This window comes from Bos taurus, chromosome 11 (genome assembly GCF_002263795.3).
Source record: "Bos taurus isolate L1 Dominette 01449 registration number 42190680 breed Hereford chromosome 11, ARS-UCD2.0, whole genome shotgun sequence".
In the NCBI taxonomy this organism is placed as follows: Eukaryota; Metazoa; Chordata; class Mammalia; order Artiodactyla; family Bovidae; genus Bos; species Bos taurus.
Genome location: NC_037338.1, coordinates 101,515,839 through 101,536,718, shown reverse-complemented (window position 1 = coordinate 101,536,718; position 20,880 = coordinate 101,515,839).

Sequence of the window (20,880 nt, the reverse complement as noted above, 5' to 3'; positions counted from 1 at the left end):
CAGGGGCGGGCGAGGCCCTGGCGCAGGGCGGCTTGGGAAGAGTGGGGGGAGGTGGGGGGGCGCTCGGGGGGCGGTGAGAGCCCGGATCCCCGCCCCCCGCCCCCCCGCAGAACTGCGGCGCCCGCCGCCAGACGGGGAGCCCGGCTGTTGTTACAACACGTTATTTCACAGAAGCCCGGAAAGGGAACCGCAGGCATCATACATTGTTAATTCAAAAGCAAGGTTGTCGCCCAGTCTAGATACTTTATTACATTTTCGTAAGACGGACAATAATAAACCCAGCCTCTTGAGTGTTTGTGTGTGTGTGTGAAGGCCAAACAAAAGGTCAGGGAGAAGGCACGCTGCCCCGGAGACCTCTGCGGTCTGAGGGCTCAGGGGGCATTCTGAGGGCTCAGGAGGCATTCTCGCTTTTTAGTCTGGATACTTGGGCACTTAGGAAAGCAAGCGATTTGAAAGAGCAAAGACAAAGAAATGCGTCTGGAGCCGGGAATCCAAATCGTGTCTGGCACTTGTCCATACACACAGTCAGCACCGACGGGGAGCGGCCAGCCGCGGGGGAGTGATCGGTCTCGTTTCATCCCAACTGCTGGGCGGATGTTGATTGTTCCAATTCACAGGTGAGACACGGAGACTCTGAGAGGTGAAGGAACTTGTCCGAGGCCACACAGCCAGACTTGGGAGGAAAGTGAACCCGCTTCAACTTAACTCGGATCAGGGTGAAGTTTATACTTAGCACTGAGCACCGTAGTGCCTGACACGTAGTAGCGCTCAGTGACTGTTGGTTGGTTTGTGGAATGGAGATGAATGAGTGTCTGGCCCTTGACTTTCTTGGCTGGGAGTTAAGGGACTCTGGAACTCTTTAAGAATCAGGAGGTTATCTCTTTTTATTATCTGGAGAGAGAGGACCAAAAAAAAAAAGATGAAAAATTTGGAGGGTTTTGAGTGCTCTGGAAAACAGGCTAGGAAATACTACAAATGGCAGGAAGGGAGAAAGTCAAGTGGGCACGTGAAAGGAGAGTGACGCCCTCTGGGGACAGCAAGGGCTGCTAAGTCCCTGCGAGTTGAAATGGAGTGCTTCACGAGCACCAGGAAACCCGGCTTTTGTCCCAGACTCAGGAAATCATTTTCATCCTGCACTTCTCTGGGGTGACAACAGCCACAATGCTAGGTACTATTTGTTGAGCACTTTTCTGGGCTGGGCAGGCTGGTAAGCACTTTACAAGAGATAACTCAATACATGGGAGACAGTTACTGTTGTTCCCACTTGATGGATAAGGAAATTGAGATCATGGGTGGTGGAGCAAGGATTTGACCCCAGCTGTGCTGGTCTGTGGGGAAAACAAGGCGAAGGTGCTGGAGCAGGGAGAGGGGCTGTTGGACTAACAGTGTTAGTTAGTGTTAGTTAGTCCAACTCCTTGGACTAACACTGTCAGTTAGGGCTGGTACCTGGGGTTTCTCCAGGACCCTGGAAGTGTCCATCAAGCTCTCCCAGAACTGAAAACCTAGAGAGGACAGAAGTAGGAAGGAGAAAGGGATCAGAGTGTGAGGGCTGGACCAGGGCTGGACTTTGCGGTCATTTATCCCCAAGAGACTATGGGCAATGTAGACGGGAACAATCAATGTGCCAGTTTCATTTTGTTAAAGTTACTAACAGGGCGACAGAGGATGAGATGGTTGGATGACATCACCAATTCAATGGACATGAACTTGGGCAAACTCCAGGAGATGGTGAGGGACAGGCAAGCCTGGTGTGCTGCAGTCCATGGGGTCGAGAAGAGTCAGACATGACTTGGCAACTGAACAACAGCTATAAAGTAAATAGCAGTAGTCAGAGCTGGAACATTGAAAGGAAGTGTGGACTGAGTGGGCCAAGCGAGGCAAAGCTGGGGAGAGCTGGCCTGAAGCAATGGACAAGAGTTAGTTCAGTGTTTTGTTTTGTTTTATTTTTTTGTCGTTCAGTAGCTAAGGTGTGTCCTACTCTTTGCAACCCCATGGATTGCAGCATGCCATGCTTCCCTGTCCTTCACTATCTCCCAGAGTTTGCTCAAACTCATGTCTATTGAGTCAGTAATGCCCTCCAACCATCTCATCCTCTGTCACCCCCTTCTCCTCTTGCCCTCAATCTCTCCCAGCATCAGGGTCTTTTCCAATGAGTTGGCTCTTTGCATCAGGTGCCAAAGTATTAGAGCTTCAGCATCAGTCCTTCCAATGAACATTCAAGGTTGATTTCCTTTAGGATTGACTGGTTTGATCTCCTTGCTGTCCAAGGGACTCTCAAAAGTCTTCAGCTCCACAGTTCAAAAACATCAATTCTTTGGCACTCAGCCTTCTTTGTGGTCCAACTCTCACATCCATACATGACTAGTGGAAAAACCATAGCTTGTTCAGCTTAGGGTTTTTTCTTCTTCTTCTTTTAAATATTCAGAAACTATGCTTATGAGTGGAGAAATCTCTCTGAACCCCTAAACTGAGTCAGGGGGAGGATTCCATCTATTTCTCACAGCCAATTGCAGATTTTATGAATCCATAATTTTATTTGTCCCAAAATGTGTTCACTGTTTTTGGTTACATTGAAATTTAATATTTTTGTATAACACATATATTTCTTTATTCATGATTTTCTTTTCTAAAACCACATTATGGATAGATATTTATTTCCTTTGTGTTAATTTCACGTGGAACATGGAAAGCCCATCATTGGTCATATTCAGGTCTTTTTTTTTTCTTTTTAGTCCTTTGGAAAGTTGCCTCCATTTATGCTCCCTTTTCTTCCTCTGTCTCTCTTTTTTTCCCTTCTACTTTCTTCTTCTTTGACCCCCAGTGGCACACTCCAACCTTCCCTCTATCACAGTCCCAGTCTTCTTGGTGGTCCTCATCTTTGTACGTATCTGTGGCCCCTACAAGACTAGGAGCTTCTCCAGACAGACTCAGTGAATTGTTCATTTTCTTAATTCCCCTAGCCCACAATCTGTATCACATCGTAGGTGCTTAATAAGAGATGATTGAATGAAAGAAGAGAAAAAAAATGAAGGGACAGAGAATCTTGAGGGTCGGAATTTGACCTCTGCTGGTGCCCTATAGTCCTGGCCTCAAAAGGAAGCCAGAAAAGCTGCCCCTCATCACTCCACTGCCTGGAGAGTCTGAGACTTTGCCGGGTTTCTTTCCATCCCCTGGTGGTCCGGTGGCTAAGACTCGGTGCTCCCAATGCGGGGGGCCTGGGTTCCATCCCTAGTCAGGGAACTAGATCCCACATGCTGCACCTTTGGGTTCACATGCTGCAACTAAGACCCAAACCAGACGCACACACGAAAAGAATAGTCACTATTTATTGAGCACTCTGGGGTAAGGAAATTAAAACACAGATTTGTTGAGTTGCTTGAGTTTCCATAGGGAGCTGATGACAGAGTTGAGTAGAAAGGAGAACACACGCTTGTTGAGGGCTTGTTGCACCGCTCCCACTTTCTGTATATCACAGCCTCTTCACCATGATTCTGTGAGTTAGGGTCTATCATCAACCCCATTTTACAGATCAATCTATTGAGGCTACTGGACCTTCATCCACCACCACTGCCTGGCTGTGAGATGGACAAGAGAACCTCTCTCACCCTCCAGACCTCAGAAAGCTCTGGCAAATCAATGTCCCACTGAAGGGAAGGGAAGTGGAGGACCACTGGACACAGAACACAAACAGGAAGCCAGCCTTAAAGCACTGACCCAGGCAAGGAGTCCAGGGACAGCTCTGGAAGCCTCTCCTGGTGGCCCCGTCTGGCTTCAGAGCCAAGGCTCCCTTCAGCCACTCGAAGCCTGAGTCTTGTCCATGGCATGGCCATGCACACAACCCACAGGTTCCAGAAAGCACAGAGGCCCAGTCAGCTCACCTGAACTCACCTCTTCGGTGGGTGTCCATGCTCAGCCCTGAAGCAGGCACTGAGTCTATGCCGTTCCCCTGGGCTTGCCCCCAGCCTGGAGCCATGGTCTGAAAAGAATGCAGGATTCAAAGTCAGATGCCTCTGAGTTAGATTCTGTCTTTATTCTCATTTACTGTGTGTCTTTACACAAGTGGCTCTGACTCACTGAATCTCTGAAAACTGGGGAAGAGGATTGTCGCAAGCGTTGAATGAGGTGATGCGCACACGGTATCAGCTGTTAGCACAAGCTGGCAACTAGCAGGCATTCAGCACATGTTTCTTATTACTGCTCTTCCTTTTTCATCTCACACACCTTGGAGCCTGCCTTGTTAGTCATCAGTTGCTTTGTAACAAGCAGCCCCAAAACTTAGTGGCTTAAAACAACAACAAGGAATGCCATGGTGATCCAGTGGTTAAGAATCTGCCTGCAGATGTAGGAGATACGGGTTCGGTCCTTGCTTCAGGAAGGCTCCACATGGCTCAGGAAAAAGTAAGCCCATGTGCTGCAGCTACTGAGCCTGAGCTCTTGAGTCTGGAACAAGAGAAGCCACTGCAACGAGAAGTCGGCACACCACAATTAGAGAGGAGCCCCTGCTAGCCACAACTAGAGAATGCCTGCTGGAGAAGGCAATGGCACCCCACTCCAGTACTCTTGCCTGGAAAATCCCATGGACGGAGGAGCCTGGTAGGCTGCAGTCCATGGGGTCGCTAAGAGTCGGACACAACTGAGCGACTTCACTCTCACTTTTCACTTTCCTGCATTGGAGAAGGAAATGGCAACCCACTCCAGTGTTCTTGCCTGGAGAATCCCAGGGACAGGGGAGCCTCCTGGGCTGCTGTCTATGGGGTCGCACAGAGTCGGACACGACTGAAGCGACTTAGCAGCAGCAGCAGCAGAGAATGCCTGCTCGCAGCAACAAAGACCCAGCACAGCCAAAAATAAACAGATACATAAATTTAAACAACTACAAATTGTAATTTCTCACAATTTGGGGGGTTTTGGATGGGTGGAAAAGTTGGCTTAAAGCTCAACATTCATAAAACTGAGATCATGGCATCCAGTCCCATCACTTCAGGGCAAGGAAGGAAACAGTGGAAACAGTGGCAGACTATTTTTCTGGGCTCCAAAATCACTGCAGATGGTGACTGCAGCCATGAAATTAAAAGATACTTACTCCTGGAAAGAGAAGTTATGACCAACCTGGACAGCATATTAAAAAGCAGAGACATTATTTTCCCAACAAAGTTCCGTCTAGGCAAGCCTATGGTTTTTCCAGTAGCCACGTATGGATGTGAGAGTTGGACTTTTAAGAAAGCTGAGCACCGAAGAATTGATGCTTTTGAACTGTGGTGTCAGAGGAGACTCTTGAGAGTCCCTTGGACTGCAAGGAGACCCAACCAGTCCATCCTAAAGGAAATCAGTCCTGAATATTCATTGGAAGGACTGATATTGAAGCTGAAGCTCCAATACTTTGGCCACATGATGCAAAGAACTGACTCATTGGAAAAGACCCTGACGCTGGGAAAGATTGAAGGCAGGAGGAGAAGGGGACCACAGAGGATGAGATGGTTGGATGGCATCACCAACTCAACGGACATGAGTTTCAGTGAACTCCGGGAGTTGGTGATGGACAGGGAGGCCTGGCATGCTGCAGTCCACAGGGTTGCGAAAAGCCGGACACGACTGAGCGACTGCACTGAACTGGGTGGGTTCTTCTACTCCACCTGGTACGACTGGGGTCACTGAGGCTGCTGCACTGTCTCTTCTTCCACGAGGTTTCTTGTGCTCCAGGGTTTTCCTTGTGGTCCCTCTCCCTGGAAACACAGTCTGGGCTTCCTCAGAGATGACAGCTGGGTTCCAAAGGAGTGAAAGAGGAAGCTGACAGCCCTCTTACAAATGCATCTGTCAGTCAGTGAGTCAGTTCTCAAAACCTCTTGCCTTCCCTCACCCATGTCTTAGCCAAGCCTCCACTCATTCTGTCTAGTGAAGACATTCCATCCGACTGAAAAAACTGTGTGTGTGTGTTAGTCACTCAGTTGTGTCCAATTCTTTGCGACCCCATGGACTGTAGCCCGTTAGGCTCCTCTGTCCATGGATGGCGTTTCCCAGGCAAGAATACCAGCGTGAGTTGCCATTTCATTCTACAGGGGATCTTCCCGACCCAGGGATTGAACCCAGGTCTCCTGCATTGCAGGCAGATTCTTTTCCATCTGAGCCACCAGGGAAGCCAGAAAATATTTACTGAGATCCATCATGGCAGCCAGTCAGAGTGCTGAGAAATGGCAAGGTGAGAAATAACTTCTCTCTTCATTCAAGAAACTTTCGAGAGGAATTAAAACAACAACAACAACAAACCAAACCCAACAAAAATAAAAACTGATTTATCAAGCTCTCGCTACCTCCAGGTGCCACCGAGTTCAAGCTTGTAGTCTTGTGCAAGACAGGGCAATAAACTGAGACACGAGTTTTGGAGCAAGGAATGGTGATTATTCTGAAAGCTGGCCAACTGAGAAAATGATAGACTCATGTTCCAAGAGCCATCTTACCTGAGTTAGAATCCAGACTTCTTTTATACTAAAAAGAGGGGGTAGTAAAGTCAAACATTTCCTGGTTCCGGTCAGCCTCTGGAGTATCTGTGTTCATTTCTCCCTTCCTGCAGTCATTTACCAGGTGGGCCTGGTCAGGAGGTTTCCTGGTGAGCTAAACAAAGGTATTTTAGTTTAACGCTCACTACCTGGGAGGCACGGTTCTCAGAGATAGGCCATTATGTATCACTGAGGCTTACAGGCAACATCCCTTTAGTGATTTAACGTGTAATAGAATACAAATACTCTTCCCTACTATACAGGTGTGGGCCTGAGCTGGGTCTGAATCATCCAGGCCTGATTCTGACCTAGTAGCACACTCCCTGGAGAAGGCAATGGCACCCCACTCCAGTACTCTTGCCTGGAAAATCCCATGGACGGAGGAGCCTGGAAGGCTGCAGTCCATGGGGTCGCTGAGGGTCGGACACGACTGAGCGACCTCACTTTCACTTTTCACTTTCATGCATTGGAGAAGGAAATGGCAACCCACTACAGTGTTCTTGCCTGGAGAATCCCAGGGATGGGGGAGCCTGGTGGGCTGCCATCTATGGGGTCGAATAGAGTCAGACATGGCTGAAGCGACTTAGCAGCAGCAGCAGCACACTCTCCCGGCTCAGAACTACAGTAACTTGCAGTACAATCTAGGAATGTGAGCCTACAACTTGTGCAGTGATCCCACACGCCAGGGATTCCTGGATGGGCTTGCTGTCATATTCTCTGCACCTGTTCTCCAAAAGGCAATTGTACCAGTGACAGAGAGCCGGAGTCCCAGTTACGGTTCAGAAAATGTGGTCATCTTAACTGAAGGAAAAAAAGACCGTAGTCCAGGGAGAAATTATTTCCAGCCGGGGAGGCTGGGGGAGCCTTCGTGGAGCAGGTGCTTTTGACACCAGGCTTTGAAGGAAGGGTAGAGTTTAATCAGAGGAGACTGGGGAAGAACATTCCAGATGGAAGGACCAGCTTGAATGAAGGGCCAGAAATGGGAGCATCTGGGCCCCAGAAGGGGACCATGGGCTGGCTGGTGGCAATCGGAAAAGTGGCCACATCCCAGCAAATGTGCCCTCTGGCAGGAATGGGAGCCTTGGGCTAAAAATATGACTCTTCGGTCTGAACAGGCAGCCTGGGCCCTGCACAGACCTTGGCATCACATCTGGGTCTCAGTACCTGACACTGCTGCTGCTGCTGCTAAGTCGCTTCAGTCATGTCCAACTCTGTGCAACCCCATAGACGGCAGCCCACCAGGCCCCGCCATCCCTGGGATTCTCCAGGCAAAAACACTGGAGTGGGTTGCCATTTCCTTCTCCAATGCATGAAAGTGAAAGGTGAAAGTGAAGTCACTCAGTCGTGTCCGACTCTTAGTGACCCCATGGACTGCAGCCTACCAGGCTCCTTCATCCATGGGATTTTCCAGGCAAGAGTACTGGAGTGGGGTGCCATTGCCTTCTCCACAGTATCTAACACAGATGGGCTTAAAAGCGAGGTCTCCTCTGAGGGGCTCATGACAAAGGGAGTTCAGGGCTGGAGTGCTTTCAGTTTCTCAACATCACACCTGAGTCTTACGAATTTGCCCTCCATTTTCCACCACGGAGAGAGACTCAGGAGAGGGAACGAGCCAAGACTGGGGAAGAAAAGATGTGTGAAGATAAGATTTAAAACCTGGCAACTCTGGGACTTCCCTGATGGTCCAGTGGCTCAGACTCCAAGCTTGCAGTGCAGGGGACTGAGTTTGATCCCTGGGCAGTGAACTAGATCCCACGTGCCACAACTAAGACCTCGTGCAGCCAAATGAATACATGTACATTTAGTTAAAAACTTGGTAACTTCGGCGGAGAGGAGAGAGTGAAAATTTTGAGGGACAGGGCTTCCCTGGTGGCTCAGTCCTCCTGCCAATGCAGGAGACTCAGGTCGGGAAGATCCCCTGGAGAAGGAAATGGCAACCCACTCCTGTATTCTTGCCTGGGAAATCCCATAGACAGAGGATTCTAACAGGCTGCAGTCCATGGGGTTGCAAAGAATTGGACACAATTTAGCAACTGATCACCAGGAGGGAAAGGAAAAAAGAAATTCACTAAGGAGGCTTCTAAATGAAGATGGGATGCCAAGTACCAAAAAAGCAAGTCCCAACTCAAGGCTGTATATTGTCACCCTGTTTATTTAACTTATATGCAGAGTACATAATGAGAAACGCTGAACTAGAAGAAACACAAGCTGGAATCAAGAATGCTGGGAGAAATATCAATAACCTCAGATATGCAGATGTCATCACCCTTATGGCAGAAAGTGAAGAGGAACTAAAAAGCCTCTTGATGAAGGTGAAAGTGGAGAGTGAAAAAGTTGGCTTAAAGCTCAACATTCAGAAAATGAAGATCATGGCATCCAGTCCCATCACTTCATGGGAAATAGATGGGGAAACAGTGGAAACAGTGTCAGACTTTATTTTTCTGGGCTCCAAAATCACTGCAGATGGTGACTGTAGCCATGAAATTAAAAGACGCTTACTCCTTGGAAGGAAAGTTATGACCAACCTAGATAGCATATTCAAAAGCAGAGACATTACTTTGCCAACAAAGGTCCGTCTAGTCAAGGCTATGGTTTTTCTTGTGGTCATGAATGGATGTGAGAGTTGGACTGTGAAGAAGGCTGAGCGCCGAAGAATTGATGCTTTTCAACTGTGGTCTTGGAGAAGACTCCTGAAAGTCCCTTGGACTGCAAGGAGATCCAACCAGTCCATTCTAAAGGATATCAGCCCTGGGATTTCTTTGGAAGGAATGATGCTAAAGCTGAAACTCCAGTACTTTGGCCACCTCATGCGAAGAGTTGACTCGTTGGAAAAGACTCTGATGCTGGGAGGGATTGGGGGCAAGAGGAGAAGGGGATGACAGAGGATGAGATGGCTGGATGGCATCACTGACTCAATGGACATGAGTCTGAGTAAACTCCGGGAGTTGGTGATGGACAGGGAGGCCTGGCGTGCTGCGATTCATGGGGTCGCAAAGAGTTGGACACGACTGAGCAACTGATCTGATCTGAATGGCAGGATTCCTGGATTGTGGTTCTCTTTCCCAATGAGAATCTTCCCATTTTTGAATCTTCCTCAGCATGGAGCCTGAGAAGCCATACCAGCTGAAGGAGTTGACACGTGACCAGGAGGTAAGACTAATGGAAGAATAAAGGAAGGTCATTGGCAGGAGAATTTAGGAATCAGGTCTTGCCCTCTGTGGCAGGATTCCAGAAATGTGGTACTGGAGAAATAATAGATCTCAAAATCTAACTTTCTGACGCAAAAGGGAGAAGACAACTCAAATTGAGAAAAAAGTATATTTGCTAACCATATATCTGAAAAGGGTCTGATATCCAGAGTATCTAAAGAACACATCTCAGTAACAAAAAGACAAACAACCCCATGAAAATGTGGGCAAAGGACTTGAACAGACATTTCTCCAAAGAAGATATACAAATGGCCAACAAACATATGAAAAAAGCCTCAACATCATTAGCCATCAGGGAAATGCAAATTAAAAGAACAGTGAGATACAGCTTCATACCCTCTGGGATGCCTGTATGGAAAATAACAAGTGTTGGTGAGGATGGGAATGTATTGGAACACTCATATATTGCTGATGGGAAGGTAAAATGGTGTACCTGCTCAGTAAAACAGGATGGAGGGTCCTCAAAACATTGAACATAGAATTATCACATAACCCAGCAATTCTACACCTAGGTGTTTACCTAAAAGAGTCGAAGACAGAGGTTCAAACAAAAGCTTATACAGGACTGTCCATAGCAGCATTATTCACAGTAGTCAAAAGGTAGAAACAACCCAAATATCCATTAACAGCTGAGTAGATAAAATGTGGTAGACTCGTGCTCAGTTGCTCAATCGTGTTCAACACTCTTTGGCCCCACGGACTGCAGCCCGCCCGGCTCCTCTGTCCCTGGAATTCTCCAGGGAAGAATACTGGAATGGGTTGCCACCTCCTACTCCAGGGAATCTTCCTGACCCAGGGATGGAACCCACATGTCTTGCATCTCCTGCATTGGCAGGCGGATTCTTTACCACTAGTGCCAGTGAAATATTATTTATTTAACTATTGAAAGAAGTACTGTTAGGTGCTATAACATGGATGAACTTTGGAAACATTACACAAAGAGAAAGAAGCCAGATACAAAAGGCCATATGTTATATAATTCCGTTTATGCGACATACCCCAGATAGGCAAATCCACAGAGACAGAAAGCAGATTAGGGTTGCCAGGGGCTGGGAGGAGTGGGGATGGGGAGTGACTGCTTAATGGGTGTGGGATTTCCTTATGGGGATGATGAAACTAGATAGAGGTGAAGGCTGCACAACATTGCAAGTGTACAAAATGTACGCATGTTAAAGTAGTTAAAATGTTAAACCTCACAGTGTGTATATTTTACCACAATAAAAATATCCTCATTTGAAATGGCACTTTTGCTGGGATCTCGGTCGGTTACATTACTGCCATCTGTTCACGTGCATGTATTTATTGTTTTAATGTTAAAGATCTATCTGTTTATTTATTTGGCTGCTCCGGGTCTTTTATTTAGTTGCAGCACATGGGATCCTTTATCTTTGTTGGGGCATGCAGGATCTTTAGTCACAGCATAAGACGTTGAGTTGTGGCACGTGGGATCTAGTTCCCAGATCAGGGGTCTAGTTCCTGGACCAGGGATGGAACCCAGGCCCCCTGCAATTGGGAGCACAGATCTCAGCCACCGGACCACCAGGAAAGTCCCTCGTGTATATTTAGGTTTCCAACCTTCCTGGTGATATTTAAATTTTAAGGGAAATGCACACTTTATTTCTAAATGGCTTATTCATCTGAGTCCAAGGGGAAACGGGATTTATGGAGTCAGGGACACTTTCTCCAATGCATCTGAGGAGTCTCCTGGGTCCCCATGAGGAGCAGATGGCCTAATGATGAAGAGGCTGGCAAGCTGAGGGCAATCAGGTGGATGGCAGATCTATTTTATAGCCCAGTCTGAATAGCCATAGCGGTCATTTGTCTTTCAGGAAAATGGTGATCACTGAGGAAAGCAGCCAGTTCAGCTGGCAACTGAGTCACACAAGTGCCTTTCTTGGAGACGACCGGAGTTCTTTGGTCTGCCTCAGTGAAGTGCCTTTGTGTACTTCCCATTTTGCGAGACAAATACTAAAAAGGTACGTCCTTCAGAGTTGAGCTTTACTAAAATTACTTTTACGGCTTCATCAGTGTCATTCTAAAGCAGAAGTGGCCTTCCTTTTTTTCTGCAAAGAGCATGGCAATGCAGAATGCAACTTTTCATAGTACCGTTTGGAGCTACTGCTTTGATTCAAGCTAGGCAGCCAGCAATTTTACCCACCATAGTAACTGTCTACGCAGTGAAAAAGCAAATAGTGTCTTAGTATTCTTATGAAAATGGTTTTGACTCTTCTAGGTCCTTAAGAGGTGAGAGGTCTGTAGGCCACAATTTGGAAACAGTGTGCCTGAGTATGTTTCTCTTCTCATAATTTAAAAGCAGAAAAAGGAACTCCCTGGTGATCTAGTGGTAAGGACTTTCTACTTTCACTGCCAAGGGCACTTTCAATCTCTGTTTGAGGAATTAGGATCCTACAAACTGGGCAGTCAAAAACAGCAACAAAAATAAAAGTAGGGGCTACCCTGGTGGTCCAGTGACTACGACTCTGCTCTCAACACGGGGGCCCAGGCTCAATCCCTGTTGACAGAACTACATCACACATGCCCCAAAGAAGATCAAAGATCCCTTGTGTTGCAACTAAGACCAGATGCAGCCAAATAAATATTTTTTAAAAATTTAAAAAGCAGAACAGATAAAAACTACCAGAAGTAGGCTCATGTAGAGTTACTTTATGAGCACATGACTCATAATGCATGCGTGCATGCATACTAATACGTGCTCAATAAATATTTTTTGAATCTTGAGGAATGGCTGCCACCTACAGGGCTTACTGCATGCCAGGTGTTGGGCTAAACAGTCCACATACCTTGTCTCACTGAATCTGTCATCCCCATTTTACAGATGAGAGAAGCAAGGCTCAGAGAGAGTAGGTAACTAGCCAACGCAGCTAACGATGACCAGATCCATGAGTCAAACCCAGTTTTGCCTGATTTCAAAACCTTATGCCATACTGAACTTGTTTGGCAGCAAAATCTTTGGGGTAGCATTAGATGAACAAAAAGAAAGGAAAATAATTAGAGGAAAATTTAAGCAAATTTTTAAATAAGTTTGAATAACAAGATGCCTGCGTAAATATGCTTACTTCCTAGTTAACACAGTGAATGAAGACATGATGCTTCCACTTGCCTGGGCCAGTGGGTTAGCAGCTAACTGTAGAGCTGGTCTAAAGAGGGTATACCACGAATGATGGGTAATTCGCTGGAGGTCAAGTGGTTGGGACTCAGGGCTTTCATTGCCGTGGCCTGGGTTCAATCCCTGGTCACAGAATAAAATTCTGCAAGCAGTATGGCGTAGCCAAAAAAACGATTGATGGGTGATAATCAGGGCAGCAAGCCCCTTCTCACAAAGGCTGGGTGTGGGTGTCCAGAATCTTATCATCCCACCGGAGGACTGGACACAAACAATAGCCAGAGAGGGGAAATGACAACCAGTGGGGCCCAGCTGCAGGATATGAAATGTAGCAAGATTCCACTGCAGGGGGCTCGGTTTTGATCTCTGATCCAGAAATTAGGATCTTGCATGCCACAAGACAAGGCCAAAAGGAACAAAAATGAAACAGCAAGAATAATGAGATGGTTGGGCTGCCCTGGGTTGGGTCCCCACTGGTCAGGGGCCACACCTGCAAAAGTTCTTCTAGAGCAACTTGTTGTTCAGTCACTAAGTCACGGCCGACTCTTTGCAACCCCATGGACTGCAGAACGCCAGGCTTCCCTGTCCTTTACCATCTCCCAGAGCTTGCACAAACTCATGTCCATTGAGTCAATGATGTCATCCAACCATCTCATACTCTGATGCCCGCTTCTGCTCCTGCCTTCAATCCTTCCCAGCATCTGGGTCTTTTTCAATGAGTCAGTTCTTCCCATCAGATGGCGAAAGTATCGAGCTTCAGCTTCAGCATCAGTCCTTCCAATGAATATTTAGAATTGATTTCCTTTAGGATTGACTTGTTTGATCTCCTTGCTGTCCAAGGGACTCTCAAGAGTCTTCTCCAGCACCACAGTTCGAAAGCATCTAGAGTGGCTAAGAATGGCTTTTCCCTCAGAAGCTTAACTGAGTCACTCCTGAGGTTGTACCTATTCTTTGCAGGGGAGGAATTAACCAGTGAAACACCAGATGATAGTCTTGTCAGGTGTTCCTTAATGCCACAGGCCAACCTCCTTGGACTTCTGAAATATGATCTTATCCCTCCAGGCTCATCTCTCACCCCGTCACTTTCCAGGGTCATAGGTTTCGCCAGCCGACTTGGTACTGCATGTTCCCTTTGCCTGGAATAAACTGTCCCTGGACCCACACAACCTCCTTTGCCTAGTGGAATCCTACTCAACCCTCAACACTCAGGCTGGACATCATCTCCTTTTTTTTTCTTTTTTTAATGTTCCTGGGTTTAGTGTTTTTTTTATTAATTTTGTTTGTTTGTTTTGGCTGTGTGGCATGGCAAGCAAGATCTTAGTTCCCCAAATAGGGATCAAACCTGTGCCCCCTGCAGTGAAAGTTTGGAGTCCTAACCACTGGACCATGAGGGAATTCCCATGGATATCACCTGTTTTAAGAACACTTTCCTGTTGACACCCACCTCCAAATTCCCATAGCATCATATCTCTATGGCTTGTTTGGCACTAGTCCCGGGATACCAAGGCTCACAAGACAGATATGATGCTCATGGAGCCTATGGGCCAGTGTTTTACATTGAAAATCCTGCTTGCTTGTCTTGCCCATTAGGCTGTAAGATCCTCTGACTGGGATGGTGTTTGCGTGTTCACTGCTACATCCCCAAATCTCACACAGTGCCTGGCACAGCATTGGAAGGAGTTCAATAAATATTTGCTAAATAAGTGAGGTAATGAAAAAGGAATCCACAGAGGATATGGAGAAAAGGGAACCCTACTACACTGTTGGCGAGAATATAAATTGGTAGCCACTATAGAAAAGAGTACGGAGGTTCTCTAAAAAACTAAAAATAGAGGTACTTCATGTGTGTGTGTGTGTGTGTCCTCTTAGATGCTCAGTGGTGTCCAATTCTTTGTGACCCTTTGGACTGTAACCCACCAGGCTCCTATGTCTATGTCCATGGGATTTCCCAGGCAAGAATACTGGAGTGGGTTGCCATTTCCTCCTCCAAGAGATCTTCCCAGTCCAGGGATCAAACCCGTGTCTCCCCTGTCTTCTACACTGCAGGTGGATTCTGTACCTGCTGAGTCATGGAGGAGGCCCAAGAGCTACCATATGATCCAGCAATCCTACTCCTGGGAATATATTCAAAGAAAACTGTAATTTGAAAAGATACATGCACCCCAATGGTCACAGCAGTCCTATTTATAATAGCAAAGACATGAAAGCAACCTAAGTGTCCATCCGACAGATGAATGGATAAAGACGTGGTACATATATACAATGGAATATTACTCAGCCATAAACAAGGATGAGATGATGCCATTTGGATGGGCCTAGAGATTATCAAACTAAGTGAGGTAAGTCAGAAAAAGACGATTATCATATGACAGCACATATGTGGAATCTAAAACAATGATACACAAGAACTTATTTACAAAACAGACTTCAGAAACACAGTTCCCCAAAGGGAAGAGGGATAGATTAGGAATTTGGGATTAACATATACATACTGCTATATTAAAATAATCCACAGGGACCTATTGTATAGCACAGGGAACTCTATTCAGTATTCTGTAATAACCTAAACTGGAGAAGAATCTGAAAAAGAATAGATAAAGACTTGCCTCGTAGTGCAGTGGTTAAGACTCCATGTTCCCAATGCAGGGAGCATGGGTTTGATTCCTGGTCATGGCACTAAGATATTGCAAGCCACACAACGTGGCCAAAAAAAAAAAAAAGAATAGATATACGTGTATGCGTGCATGCACGTGCCAGGTTGCTTCAGTCGTGTCCAACTCTCTTGAGACACCATGGACTGCAGCCCGCCAGGCTCCTCTGTCCATGAGTTTCTCCAGGCAAGAGTACTGGAGTGGGTTGCCATGCTCTCTTCCAGGGGATCTTCCCAACCCAGGTATCATATCTACATCTCATTATGTCCCTTGCATTAGCAAGTGGGTTCTTTACCACTAGTGCCACCTAGGAAGACCGTATATGTGTATATGTGTAACCAGATCACTTTGCTGTACACCTAAAACCAACACAACATTGTAATCAATTATACTCCAATCTACAATTAACATTCTTTAAAACAGGAACCTGTAAAAAGGAGAGGAGAGGAGGAAAAACAGGGGAGCTAGGAATGTGATGAAGCCGGGCACGACGTTTGCACCCATCTGTGGATAGTTACCCTTGCACCATTCCACAGGTACCACTGGAGGATCTGGGCTCCGTGGGTGTGGGACCCAGGACTGCGAGGGAGGGTGCACAGAAGAAACAGCTCAAAGATGGGTTTACAGTCCTGCTGAGGGGGCAGGGTGCACACATTTAAAATGCCATCACCAAACAGCATACTTTTGAATTGTAGAACAAATCTTGTGCCAACTGAAGTCAGGAGAGTTGAGATTTCAAAAAAAAAAGTATGATAACAAGAGAAATGGTTATGTATTAGGTTGGCTCAAGGCTGTGACAAGCAACCCCAGCATTTTAGCGGTGCATTTCAATTCAAGTTTATTTTTTTATTTCTCCCACGTGGGTTTTCCTATTTCCTTCTGTTCCAAATGGAGCAGAATTCAGGAATTCTGGAAATTCCTTCGGGAATTCAGGAACCTTCCATCCTCTAGTTCTACCATCACTCCAGAGAAAGGCAGGCCTTGGACGTGTGCATATTACTTCTGCCCACACTCCACTGGCTGGAACTCAGTCTTGTGTCCCCGCCTACCAGCATGGGAGGTTGGGAAATATAGTCTAGTGGAGTGCCCTGGAGGAAAAGGAAGTGGGGATTGTTGAACACATTAGTCTCTGCTACAACAAAAATGATAGTTCTTTTTTTCTTAAACTGAGAATCCACTAAATGTCAGGCACCGAGATAAATAAGTTACACTCATGTTGTCATTTTATCTGTACATCATCTTTCATTTAGCTGGATTCCTGGGTTGGGAAGATCCGCTGGAAGAGGGCATGGCAACCCATTCCAGTATTCTTGCCTGGAGAATCTCCATGGAGAGAGTAGCCTGGGGGGCTACAGTCCACGGGGTCACAAAGAGTCAGACACAACTGAGTGACTAAGCACAGCATAGCACGCCTCTCATTTATGGAGGAGGAAACGGAGGCTCAGAAAGTTTAAGTACATCTTAGAAGGCTATCCTAAAGGAAATCAACACTGAATATGCATTGGAAGGACTGATGCTAGAGCTCCAATACTTTGACCACCTGATTCAAAGAGCCAACTCATTGGAAAAGATCCTGACACTGGGAAAGATTCAGGGCAGGAAGAGAAGGGGTGACAGAGGATGAGATGGTTGGATGGCATCATCGACTCAATGGACATGAGTTTGAGCAAACACTGGGAGAGAGTGGACAGGGGAGCCTGGTGTGCTGTGGTCCATGGGGTTGCAAAGAGTCGGCTGCGACTTAGTGACCCAACAACAACAGCAAGGAGGTGAGAGGCTCATGCTTGAAGAATAAATCAATGTGGAACCAGATCACTCTGACTCCAAAGCTGGTAATTGAAAGAAGTAAGGACAGATTAGCAGCGGGGAGCTGCTCTGACACTACGCCTACTCACCCATCATTATCATTTAAGAGCTTATCCTGTGCTGTTAGGCATTGCTCTAAGCACTTTCATATTATTGACTCACTCCATCTTCCCCCAATCCCCTCTGAGAAAGATATTGTTAATACTCCTATTTTAACCATGAGGAAATTGCACAGAGAGGTTAACTGACTCGCCTGGGGTCATTCTAGGCAGACTTTCTCCAAAGTATAGATAAAGCATCGCCACTCTCCTGTCTCTGAAGACAACAAATGGACTTGTAGGGCAGAGCCTCCAAAGTGAGGCACTAGTACTCTGGAGGGAATTCCAGCTGGTCCACTAGGGAAGAGGGAAATATGATCCTTTTATTCACCTTTTATTCTTTTCTTTTTGGCTGTGCCATGAAGCATGTGGGGTGTTAGTTCCCTGACCAGGGGTTGAATCTGTGCCCCTTGCAATCTCTTGAAAGGTGGAGTCCTAGTCACTGGACTGCCGGGGAAGTCTTGATTCATCTTTATTCTTTTTTTTAATCACTGCTGCTGCTAAGTCACTTCAGTCGTGTCCGACTCTGTGCGACCCCATAGACGGCAGCCCACCAGGCTCTCTCGTCCCTGGGATTCTCCAGGCAAGAACACTGGAGTGGGGTGCCATTTCCTTCTCCAGTGCATGAAAGTGAAAAGTGAAAGTGAAGTCTCTCAGTCGTGTCCGACTCTTCGAGACCCCATGGATTGCAGCCTACCAGGCTCCTCTGTCCACGGGATTTTCCAGGCAAGAGTACTGGAGTGGGGTGCCACTTAATCACACAGGGAACTATATTCAATATCCTATGATAAACATAATGGAAAAGAATATGAAAGGGAATATATAGATGTATAACTGAGTCAATGTGCTGGACAGCAGAAATTAAACACAATGTTGCAAATCAACCATAGTTTAATAAAAAAAAATTTTTTTTAATGAGTGATATTAAACTTTGCCAGTATGTATTACACAGCTTGATCCTGTCACCCTCTCTCAGTTGAGGATCAATCTGTATATGTATTAGTAAAATTTGTCTGTGTTCAGTCATGTCAGGCTCTTTGAGACCCCATGGACTGTAGCCCACCAGGCTCCTCTGTCCATGGAATTTTTCTAGTAAGGATACTGGAGCGGGTTGCCATTTCCTACTCCAGAGGATCTTCCTGACCCAGGGATTCACCCTGCGTCTTCTGCGTCTCCTGCACAGGTAGGCGGATTCTTTACCACTGTGCCACCTTGGAAGTCCCCATACTACACTTGATCTTAGCCCAAAGGCCAAGAAGTGATAAGCAAAATTTTATATTACTGATTTTTTTTTCTAGAATAAACAGAAGCAGTCATTGGATAAGGGGATCAGTGTGATATGTTTAGTTTCGGCTAAGCTAGCTCTCACAGGGTGGACAAGAGGTTTTAAAAGATTCCAGTAAAGAATTAACCATGAAAAAAATAAATTAAAAAAAAAAAAAAAAAAAAAGAATTAACCATGACTGGACGCCCAGACGCCCAGACGCCTCCACCCTAGCCGCCCCAGGCTCCATCACGCATGCGCAGAACCTCCGCCTCGCAGAATGGGAGGCGGGGCCTTGTGGCCACACCCCTTCTATTTCCCCCGCCTTCCCAGTTTCTTCCGGAGGCGTCCTTGGTTACGTCCCCTAGCGATTGGGCGAGCCGCTTGTGATCGGAAGGACACAATTGGACAGAGCCGCCGCCTATCTACCGATGAGCATCGTCGATTGGCCGAGATGCTGTGAGGGGTTGGCCAAACCTTCGCGTTGTCCCGACGGCGACGCGGGGAGTAGGCTCGCGCTCCGGGTGGGCGCTTGTTTCCCGGTGCTTTCCTTTGGGCGGCACGGGTTGAGCCCTGGGCCTAGGGGTTGTGGGGCCGGTCAGGCGGTGCGGCCCGAGGATGGAGGGGCCGGGGGAAGCCAAAGGTGCAGGCGAGGCGGGATGGCGGCCGCTGCCCCGGGAACGACCTGCCTGGATGCCATCGGGCACCTTGGTGGAGGAGATTTCGATCAAGCTAGACGTCGTAGTCTGACACGAGACCCCTGGCAGGGCGCCCGCTTTGCCACCGAACCTTGTTGTTTAATCGCTAAGTCGTGTCTGACTCTGCGATCCCATGGACTGTAGTCCGCCAGTTTCTTCTGTCCATGGGATTTCCCAGGCAAGAATACTGGAGTGGGTTGCCATCTCCTTCTCCAGGACATCTTCCCTGCCCAGGGATTGAACAGACATCTACATTGCAGGTGGATTCTTTATCATTGAGCCACCTGGGAAGCCACCGAGTCTAGGAAGTCCTAAGTGGTTTGGAACCCAGGATTGGAAGATTGTGCTCAAGCACATAGCCACAATGTCTGGAGCAGTTATAGGAAACGGTGTGACTGAGCAGATGGAGCTTCTGCGGCAGAGGAATGACCTGCCCGCCAGAGGTTTATAAGCAAGGGAACTCTGAAAAGACAAATAAAAACGCTGTTTGCTAACAGCGAGGCCTGTCAGCCTATAAACTCATCTCCAGAGCTAAATGGAGGAATTGAAGACATTTGACCAAAGGGAGAAGGATCCAGGAGAAATGCAATCAGAAATCTGGGCACAGCTTCTCCTGTCTGAAGCTCTGTGACCTGGGGGGCAAATAAACCTTGTCCTGAACACAATTCTTGCAGAAGAACAAACATCTGGGGGAAATGAGCTTATCTACCAGGATCATCTGGGAATTCCCTGGCAGTCCAGTGATTAGGGCTCCGGCACTTTCACTACTGACCGGATTTCATCCCTGGTCCGGAGCTGAGATCTCACAAGCCACCAGGCGTGGCAAAAAAAAAAAAAAGTCATGAAGTTGAAGAATTTAAATGGAAGGCTCCACCCATCACCACAAAAAGCCAGACATTTTTCTGGATCAACAATTTCATCAGTGAGGTGTCTGAGGCCCTAGTAGAGATCCGATTCACTTTCTGGGAGAAGGTTTTTTGCAAGCTTACTCCGAGTTCTCAGCGATGCACAGTGTTCTTGCCTGTGGGATTACGGTGGTAAGAGTGACAACAGCAACAATCTGAATAAAGTGCAAAATTTCCATGACATCAGGGACAACAGAAAACAATCATGATGGGTCTTCTCGTGATGCCCCTTGATTATATTTAATAAACTGAAGCGAACTTTCCCACCTAGTGAAAATCCCTGCAACAGCGCACCCTGGCCTTGAACAAGGGTAACATATTCTCAAAAGGACATAGTGATACTAAAAGGTGAGGTCCGTTCAGCCAGTCACCTTCATAACAGTATTTCCAAGAGACCCATGGGAACACAGGCACATAAAGAGGTGCCATAGAAGATAGAAAAAAGACAACAGGAAGGATTTCCCTGGTGGTCCAGTGGCTAAGACTCCATGCTCCCAATGCGGGGGGCCCGGTTTTGATCCCATGTGCTGCAACTAAGAGTTTGTAAACCGTAACAAAGATAGAAGATCCCAAATGCATCAGCTAAGACCCGGCACAGCCAAATAAATATACATATATTTTAAATAGACAA